Genomic DNA, 7,386 nt, shown 5'->3' with positions numbered 1-7,386 from the left:
ACACAGTAAAGCACATAGCACCAGGGTACTACCATCAGACACCCAAGCAGGTCCAGCATAATGTCGTCTTGGTAGAGATACAACGGAATCAGTGTTCATCACAGGAAAGACACCGAGCGGCAGTATGGATAGGACAGCCAGGTAGTAGATACTTGAAACCAGAAACACATGATGTGGTTTTTCCTCTTGTGGGACTGTTGTTACTGAGCCAGAGGTTTGTTCATGGTCCGTTAGCCATCGACGAAAAGACACGAGGGGTTTGCAAAGGCTGGTCCGGATTATTAGTGATTGGTGATATTTGGACTGATTTATGGTCAGTTTGCAGTAAAAATGAAAATGTTGGTGTTAGTATTCAAAATACCAAATTCCAACACGCTTTTAAGCATCTGTGCTTAATGTTTTTTCATCGGTCCCTATTTGCTTCCTGAAGTAACTGGGAATAAAACTTCCAAAACAAGACACCCACGACTGAGCTTGTTACATTGAAAGTTAATATTTTCTGTGTGATTGCTTGAGTCCTTCCTTATCGAGCATTTTCAGAGCCTTTTACACCCCAGCCAGTGTGACAGCACACGTACAGACATCCCCAATGTGTCAGGAAAATCACGAGGCAAAGTCTACAAATTTGACACAAACATGGTGGTGGTCAAAGGTCAGAGCCAGTGTCACCTCACGTGAAGGCAAAACCTCAAGAACGTTCTTGGCATGACTAGCAGCCAAATTCCTCTAACATGGGTGATGTAAACTGAGGACCAACTTGTGAAAACAGCTGTACAATTACTGTAGTTTTTAACTGAAGTACTTCATCACCAACACGTTTTTCACTTGAGGCCCACCTATCGTGCGACCTTCAGCGATTCTGGTTTGCTCTGTTGACATGGATTTTTGTCAAAAAACAGAAAAGACCAACCACACTTTCACTCCCACATGAGAGCATCAACAAACGACTTCTCCAAGAAACATTTATGACTTCTTTAGATGCACTTATTTCTGGTCTAAACACTTCAAGTATGTCTTCCTGCTATGAGCTCCGTGACGCCTGTTTCAGGTGGGCAGTTTCTCCTTGTGTACTGGAAGGTGTTAGATCATGTCAGCTCCAACTTTACGTTGAGAAATCGGTGAGGAAGACTATTAATAACAGTGTAATGTGATCCCTCGCCCCTCCACCACCACCACCACCACCATCACCCCAGCATGGAGGCCTGACAGTGGGTGTGTCTATTTAGATGCCTGTGATGGGTGGACACTGATTGATGGTCGTTTCTCCAAGAAAATCATGATTGTGAGTTTTCTAACGGCCTCCTAATGGTCCTTCCTGTAACCACTAGGAGGCACTGTTGTTTATATTCAGCTTGTAGGCGTCTTCTGGCCGAGACTCTCATCAAAGATCCATGGAGTCCAGTTACTCTGGTTTCCTGTTCTATGGATGAATATCAAATTTCCCCAGATTTTTTGTTGGTAATGGAAAAGGCAACAGATGGACCGACCACATCGCAAACGTTGTTTAACCTTACTGTGGGAACAACTCCTGCTGGTTGGGTTGGCGTCCTCACCATGGTAACACCGTGTTTTCACATCAGCGCATGGCAACTGCGGCAGAGGGGATGAAGTTCTCAGCGCCTTTGTGAACACACCCAGGTTTTGCTTTGCTGCTATGAGGTCATCATCACTTCTTGTCGTTGGCCAATCATGTAGAAGGGGGCGGTAAGAAAGAGCTGCTGGTGTGTCAGTCCGTGGAGCTGTACCGCACGGCACTAACACTGCACAGGAACGGCCAGAAGAGGAACTGAAGAAAATCAAAGGCCGAGACGACAAAGAGGCAAACACTCCCACAGAAGATTGCCAGGAATACACAATAGGTGCTGTGAAACTGCCTGAAGTTCTCAAGGCACTGACCAAACCTGAGTTTGTTTTGGTCATACTGTTAAAAACAACCCTGTCATTTCCTGTTGCCACTAGGTGTCGCTATGACAAATCCAACCCAACATTTAATGGATGCTTCCTTGCATAATTCTACACTCCTCCACCAAGTTTGGTGAAATTCCGCCTCAGAGTTTTTACATCAACCTGCTGACAGACAAGACAAAGGTCACCAAGAATACATGTTGATATCAAAATTTCCCTCACTTGTATTCTTCCAAGTACATTTAGTACTTACTTCTCCCATCCAGGAGGAGGGGGTGTTTAAGCAGACTGACATTTCCTCTCATGGTTCAACAGATTCAGGTCACATGGCGAAAACTAATAACACCTTCAACTAATTAGCTTCCGTTCAAGCTGTGGTCATGTCTGCATACATGTTGACACGCTGTTCCCCCACAGTTGTTGCACCTCTGGGGTAAACAGCACCCTCTCCTGGCAGTTGCACTAACAACACTGCATGTGTAGGTGATCATCGACTCTGTTTCTCATCCCTCCTTCACGCTCTCTAAAAGACCTGCTCGAGCAAGATGAGTTACCATTCGGTTTGTGCCGAGATCATTAGGCTGCTGTTGCTACGGCGACAAGAACAGCTTGCTTTTTCAAATGAGAGAACATGACAAACACTATTATAATTATGTCAGGGATGATGATTGAGCCAAATTGGAGCAGATAAATTGATATTTATGCGTTTTTTTGGGGGGATATATTTTTGGTTTTTTGCTCAAAAATCCTTGAAATTTGGTTGATGCAAACATTAAAAAATTGCTGTCAGGAATGGTTTGATAAAATGGCTTTGTTATAGTATTTTGCTTTTGTCGCCTTAGAGTACAAAATAAATTGGTTTGAGAGAGAGCTCACGGTAGCGTGGCGATGAAAGGCCTCCATGTCACCTCCTCCACTATGGCAGAGGGTGAGAGTGTGACACATCAGAGTACTAATGAGATCTAAAGGTTCTAATTCACAAAGATGGGGGGGGGGGGGAATCAAGGGGAGAAGCGAAGTCAGAAAAGTCTAAATTAAAAGAACAGCACACATTGAGGAGGAGAATTTAAAAATGGGGGTTAAAAAAAACCTGAATGAACCTCAGTGACTCTGAAGGGCTGAGAAATCACTCGCAGTATTAACCTTTACCTATAAAAGCAAGAGCTTGTTTGTGTGACCTGATTTTCTCAACAACTGTTCATCTGATCTATATTGAACTTGGCGTGTGCATTGCTGATGACACTGAGATGACAGAACCTTTGAGGTGACATCGAAATGACACTGAGATGACAGAACCTTGGAGGTGACACTGAGATGACAGAACCTTGGAGGTGACACTGAGATGACAGAACCTTTGAGGTGACACTGAGATGACAGAACCTTGGAGGTGACACTGAGATGACAGAACCTTGGAGGTGACACTGAGATGACAGAACCTTGGAAGTGACACTGAGATGACAGAACCTTGGAGGTGACACTGAGATGACAGAACCTTGGAGGTGACACTGAGATGACAGAACCTTTGAGGTGACACTGAGATGACAGAACCTTGGAAGTGACACTGAGATGACAGAACCTTGGAGGTGACACTGAGATGACAGAACCTTTGAGGTGACACTGAGATGACAGAGCTTTTGGGTTGGCAATCTTTAAAGAACCATTAAAGGGATGACACCCTGAGGGAAAATTCAGATATGACAAGTTTACAAAATATTCTTCCTCAAGTATTGTACACAACTGTAATGTTGAAGACCTTTACTGCACTATATTACTGCAAATATTGTACTTTTTACTCCAGCCCAGTAATGTGATGTATTTGGGGGTTTCAGGACTCATTCCCGAGCTGCTCTACTAGCAGTGGCGTTTGCATCCTCTGGCCCCTACAGATGACCCAGAGCATCTATTGTGTATTTTCTGAATATTGTGGGGGCATCTGGTGTTAATTTTTGGCCATTTGTTCTAGAAGTGTCAATATGACAACATTTGTTGAGAGTTGGCTGATATCAGGAGGATGAGAGGTTGCTTAGTAACCAAAATCCTGACAGACTGACTGCTCAAGCATCAGACCCAACAGCTGGTGTGTGTGGGTTGGTTATACATGTAGTAGTAAGTGTGGTTGATGTTTGTATTGGAGATGTGTAAACCAACAGTATAAATCTGTGAAGCAGAGATGTAGCAGGATGCAAGAGGTTAATGAGTTTAACCTGTTTACAGTTGAGAAATGATGCCGATGGTCAATCAATCGGTTTAATTTTAGTGTGAATGTGTAACAAGTGAATCAGAGCCTCTGAATGAACGAACTGAAATTTGGACGTGAGTGTCAGCTATCTGTACACTCTAAATAGCACAAGGAGCCATTTTAGGATTTAGGTTTATGTAACGCTACTATATTGTGAATGTAGTACAAATATCTCAAACTGATTTGGAGTCCCTAGGTCACATGAGATTGAAACTACTGATAAAAGAAAGAAAAAGAGAAAGCAAAAATATTCAAATGAAATGCAGAAAGCAATCAAACTGAATTATGTTCCATACTTTGGGGCTGGTGCTGTGAGCTGGTAGGGATTTGGAGTCCCAAAATTTTAATGATATCGAAGCTACTGAAAAACAAAAAACATGCATTTTGAGTATACGAAGAATGCATTTTGCCTGAGAATATTTATATAAAATGTATTAGGAAAGAAAATGTCCTCGAAAGAGGTATGTTTTACACTTGTAGTCTAGCACTAATCTCTAGTACTGATTTGGAGTCCCTTCTGCATCCAAAAAATTCAAAAACTGAAAATTGGTGCATCATTTATTACGAGAACAAACCAAGAAGGAGACCATTGGTTCTGACCAATCAGGCGAATCGATCGCGTGTGTCAGACTTTTACTGTTGAAGATCCACAATGATCTTTCTCGTGGACTGTCAGAGGAACACGGAGGCTCTCTACCCTTCTGTCTAAATCCCCTTTAACCATCCACAGCGTGCAGAACAAGCGTGTCTGTCTGCTCCATCATGTGCTTCATGTGGGGAAATACATAAAAACCACTTAGTAGCCATTTTTTTCTTAATTGCAGCCTTTCACCCTGTTTTGTGCGACAAAATGAGGTGTGATCAATACGCTGCAGGTTCCTGAGCAACACCTAATGTGACACCCCTTTTAGCCCATAATTGGAGGCCCCTAATTGTACCCTGGCTAAAAAGCCTTATGGAGATAATTACCAAAGGGCTGGAAATGAAGACCAGTTATCACTGCACAGATGTCTAAGCCCGACCCAAGCAATGCAGTGGGAAGCTGGTGGGAACACTGAGACCCATTTCATAATTCATAAACTGGGAGACGGCTCTATCAAGGCAAAGTGAGCATTGGGGCAAGTGTGGCCCACCTCTGACTTCATGATCCATTCTTTCATACTAGCATATCAATGACATTGATGATAAAGCACAAGACACACAACAACATATTCATATTTTGGAGATTTGTTCTGGGTGCTTTGAGATATTTTGTCTCCTGATGTTCTGTAAACCTGTGGTCCGAGATGACAAGGTGACAAGCTTTCATTGTCTCCATGGTTTATGTTGTTGGTGGCCAGTTGTCGTATGGGTGTGTGGACCACTGGGTACAGCCATGTGTTCCGGTGCCTGGGTATGTGTGTGAATAACCCTTCAGTCATACTATGTCAAGAACACGCATTACGAAATGAAAAAGCTCAATCTGAACATTGAGCTCTGGCACCCATGCATTTTTTTGCTCTTGAGAGTTGGATTTTTGTCGCATATTTTTTATTTCACGTACCTGCAGTAGTTGGCGTTTTTTTTTTTTTAATAATCACATGTACAATGTCAACCCTGAACAACAGTTCGCATGACCTTTGTGCGATGATCAGCGTCCTCCAACCTAATGCCATCACGGTCCTGAATAGTTTGCCCCATTTTTGAACGGGAAACTAAAACTAAAACAAGCGGTGTGGTATATACACGGTGATGTATTGCATGATGATGTCTGCTCAGGACACACAAAAATAACAGTCTTGTCTATTCACCACAGTTACCAGGATGTAATTAACTAATGACACGAGTCTGAGGTGTTGGCAACATTTAGGAAGATTCAACATCAGGAGAGGTAAACAACGAATATCCTGAGGAGCATTTCCACCTTCGCCCCCAGCAGAAATCGACTCCTGCTGTCAAGGAGTCGTGAACTGTAACTGCAACTACTTAAAAGGGCATCATAAATGTTAGAGCGTTATCAACGCCGTCATAACAATAGTGCTTTTAGTATTATTTCATGGCAGAAGCAGGAGGAAGAAAGCATTTAATGGTTTCATGGTTTAACCAGGTAGAACTGGCTCCCTGTAATCAACGTGGATGCTTGTCATTACCACTCGCAGCTCACTGATTAGAGCAGGGTCTGATGCCCCGAGTGCTCCGCCTGCTCTTACAGCTCACAGAGATTATAGCAGCATTTAGCTTCCACTGCACATTAGAGTGGAAGGCTTTCAAGCGTAGGTGTGTAAAAGAGGAAATGTCTTCAAAGTAGGGTTTTTAGAGAGAAAAGACATCCATGTGAGATGGTGGAATGATAAATGACCAAAGACAAAGCTGGACCAGAGAAAGACGTATCTCGGCCCTAAGGTTGTATCTGTACACCTCCCTCAAGGTGCGCCATGGTACATGTTGAATCCTAGCATAAGTAACATTAATAAACAAAAGGTTTGAAGGTAGTATGTTGTCAAATTATATTAAAGCATTTCTTCAACTTAATTTTTTTTGTTTAATTCTTTCAAGGAGCGCACCAACTTTTTGGGAATATTTCTTGTCAATCATCAGTAGTACAAAGCTAACGTTATGCTAAGAACAAACTACACCGCCAACGTGTGACCTTGGCATCTTAATTTTTAATGTCAACCTCAGTAGTGTTGTAAGCAACTGCTGTTCTAAAGAAACAAAAATGCTTAGAAATTTGGCTACAATTCTTATTGATGTTACGGTAGAACAAAACATTAAATATCTTCAGCTTGTGTTTACCACAGACTTTATTTCAGGCATTTAAAGGACAGCGTTTTTCAACCAGGTTCCTGTTTTCGTAACTTTTTTGGCTAAGAGACTGATAGCAATAACCATTTGTTAAATCCCTCCAGTACAGAGCAAAAGCAATAGCACACTACAGCACAAATAGCACACTATAATATAATATAACAGGGCAACTGGCTGGTATCAAATTACATCCACTAAAAGTTCTTTTTTCACTCTGACAACCTCAGTTTGTTATTAGGATTGTCCACATAATGGACAGTCATAATGGACTGTCTGTAGCTGGGTCCCTCTCTGTTTGTTGAGCTCTGCGTCCAGTTTTCACTCAGGAGGAGTCTCAACTCTGACATCTCAACTCTGACGTGGGTTGTTGCAGTAAATCACCGGTGGAGACCATGGCTGAGCGGCGGAGAGAGACAACCCTGAGGAGTTTGTTTTGAATGAAAGAAAGCGCAACTGTG

This window comes from Aulostomus chinensis, chromosome 24 (genome assembly GCF_037954235.1).
Source record: "Aulostomus chinensis isolate RoL2024-O1b breed Wild chromosome 24, RoL_Achi_v1.0, whole genome shotgun sequence".
Lineage (NCBI taxonomy): Eukaryota > Metazoa > Chordata > Actinopteri > Syngnathiformes > Aulostomidae > Aulostomus > Aulostomus chinensis.
The sequence above is the reverse complement of the archived record's forward strand: the minus strand, read 5'-3'. Positions refer to the sequence as shown.